The 3,149-nt window shown below is 42.1% G+C and overlaps 1 pseudogene across 1 annotated transcript; it reads right to left on the bottom strand.

The window, feature by feature from the left end:
* Positions 1-218: 218 nt before the first annotated feature.
* On the bottom strand, positions 219-2,121 carry LOC307184837 (sentrin-specific protease 5-like; annotated as a pseudogene). The gene has a single exon. The product of its transcript is annotated as a sentrin-specific protease 5-like (transcript).
* Positions 2,122-3,149: the final 1,028 nt, after the last annotated feature.

Here is a 3,149-nt window from a genome sequence, read left to right on the forward strand (position 1 = left end):
GGATCTTCCCCGACTAGGGATCGAACCCGCGTCCCCTGAATTGGCAGGTGGATTCTTAACCACTGTGCCACCAGAGAAGTCCCTACAGGGCTATTTTAAGCTAGATTCTTAGAAACTATTTCTCAAGCCTTCTTTCCTTTCTGATATTCAGATAATGTCCTGCTCCAGAAGAATCTCCTTCTAGTCTACATGACCTTGTAACAAACCACTTCTACTTTTCAGTTTCTGTATCCATAAACCTTTTTAGTCCATCTTTTTACTCCATTATATCTTTTGGTTACCAGCTGTCTATGAAAAAAGCTGTTGAAGAAGTGAACTTTGTCTGGGACTGCATCCATTATCAGCTCACTGTACATATTAATGACCTGGTCATTCAGCCAATTCTGACCATCCAGGGTTGCCAGATCCTCCATATCCAGCATGTGCTTATTGTAGAAGATGCAGAAGTTGCATTTTTGATGTCTGGCCTGATAGTTTCTTATTTCCGTTTGATAAATGGTTTTCTATTGGAAAAGTCTTCGTTAAAGACATCTTTTAATCTTCCAAGGTCATCTTTTTCACTGAGTGGGACCAAACTGACATACTTCTTCATAACCTCATCCAGGAATCCAGAAAGGCAGATTGACAGCTGTTCACCATCCACTGGAGAGGCTTTTTGACTGTTCTTCCCACCTCCCACTTGATTTTCTAGTTTGAGTCCACTGCCTGTCAGAGGAGCCTCCAGTGGACTTTTACAGTAAGGGTGGTCCAGCAACTTAGAACTAAGAATGTTCTGCTTGAAAGATCCATCCTCATCCCACTGGCGTGAGCTCTCATTCTGAACAGTGTCTTTGGACACAGGCCCATCTACACTACTCACAGATTGATCTGCCCCTGACACTGACAGTTTTACTGTGTCATCATTGACAGTACTTGTCTGATTTTCCTGACCCAGAGCCATAACTTCTCTCTCAGTTTCCAAGATAAACATGTTACTAGAATGATGTTCTGGTAAGGGGATGTCATGAATCAGTTCTGTACACTCCCACTTAGGAGAGGAAGGGGCTGACTCGCCCCAGGTGCATTGTGGCACTGCCATTCTGTTGGTCAGGGAATGCTTCATCTAAACTAAGCTCCTTGCCCAAGAGAGGGCTTCCTTTAGTGTGGCCATGAGGCACATGAGAGTTCTTTCCCTTCACCACAGCATTGCTGTCCATATCTGGAAGGTATGGTTAATGCCGACAAGAAGGCTCTTCAGGTTCTGGGGAAGGGAATGGGCTGCAACTGCCACCCGCACTGTTCTCCATAAGGGTCTCTTGATGGTCCCCAGTGACCTGCACCCAGCTTTGCTGGGCTTTTTTTAGCTTGCAAGCTTTGCTTTTTGTTCTGAAGTGCTGGGATCTGAGAACCCTGTACCGAAATCTAATCATGGATCATTTCTCATACATCATATGAGGAGATACTTTTATTCTTCTCTGTTAAGTTGAAACTTTTTTGGAATCAGGGGTCCCTCATTCCTGTGGTGCTCCAGCCCTTGGTAGCAGCCATAACAAAAGCTCTTTCTCTTATGGTTGCTCAAGGTGACCACAATTGTGCCACTCTCACCTGGACTCTGGCTCTCCACATTGAACTTCATAGGAAGATGAGAAGCCTGTGGCTCCATCCTAGGTCTGTGACCACTGGCCTGACTTAAAACACTATTTGCTGGTACGTCAGCAGCTGCCTTCAAGAGACTTTTCTCTCCAGAATATTCATGATCAGATCAGAGTTCTTTGCTGATGATAGCAACTTCTCTGCTTGGACTTTCAGGAAGGCACTTGAGGAGGAAATGAAGTGTTTAGTGTCCTTTCTTTTCACTTTAGAGGACAAAGTACTAAGATTCTGAACAGCCATATTGGACTTTGTCTTAGCAAAAAGGGGTTCATCCTGGATCCATATTTTCTGGATTTGAAGGGCCTTCTTTCTGCATTGGAAATGCCTCAAATGCCTGCTCCAAGTAACTGGCCTTCCCAACTTGGCTTTCAGAATGCACAACTGTTGATGAAAGTAGAACTTCTTAAAGCCTCCAAACCCAGTATTCCATTTCTAAGAAAAGGCTAAGTGGATTCCTTTCCTCCATAGAATTTTCGTCTGTTTTTTCATTTTTCTGATGCATAATGAGATCTGAAAGCAGCTATGCCCCTCTCTGCTGGAACCTGTCACGCCATGGGTCCAGAGGCTGCGGCAGCTTGGACTGCGGCTCCACCTTCGCCAGCTTTAGGGGAAAGCCCGTCAGCCAGCAGGCATCTGGCCTGCTTACAGCGACCATGGCCGCCGAGCTTCCTCTGGAAGGGTTGGCTTTTTCCACTCAATCTACTTTTCTGGAGGTTCATCCAGGTATTACATGTATCAGTAGGTCTTTCCTTTTTATTGCCGAGAGTATTCCATGGTATCGATGTATCATAGACTGATTAACCATTCACCCGTTGAAGGACACCTGGGTTTTGTTTTGGTTTTTTGTTTGTTTTAATTTGGGGCTCTAACGAATAAGGTTATATTATGTATAGGCTTTTGCTTGAAAATAAATTTTCCTTTCTCTGGGATAGAAGCCCTAAGAGTGTGGGTCATGTGATAGCTGTATGGTTAATTTTTTGAAGAAAATGACAAATTGTTTTCTGGAGTAGCTGTGCCATTTTACATTCACCCAGCAAAGTACTGGGTGATCTAATTTCTCCTAATTCTCATCAGTATTTGTTGTTATTTTATTTTAGCTATTCTGATAAGAGTATAATAAAATCTCATTTTGATTTTAATTTGCATTTCCGTTATGGTTAATGATCTTGAACATCGTTTCATGTGCTTATTTGCCATCTGTATATTCTCTTTGATAGTCATTTTTTAAAAACCTATCTTCTAATTGGATTGTTTTGTTTACTGTTGAGTTTTGAGAGTTCCTTTTTATGTGTTCTAGATACTGGTTGTTTGTCAGATATATGGTTTGCAGTTATTTTCTCTCACTCTGTAGCTTTTTCATCCTTTTAACAGTATGTTTTGCAGAGCAAAAGGTTTATTTTGATGATGCCCAGTTTATCAATTTTTCCTTTTATGGATCATGCTTTTGGTGTCAACACTAAAAACTCTTTGCCTAGCTCTGGAAACTGAGGATTTTTTCCTCTTTTTTTTCTAATAAT

This window comes from Stenella coeruleoalba (genome assembly GCF_951394435.1).
Source record: "Stenella coeruleoalba genome assembly, chromosome: 3".
Taxonomy (NCBI): Eukaryota; Metazoa; Chordata; class Mammalia; order Artiodactyla; family Delphinidae; genus Stenella; species Stenella coeruleoalba.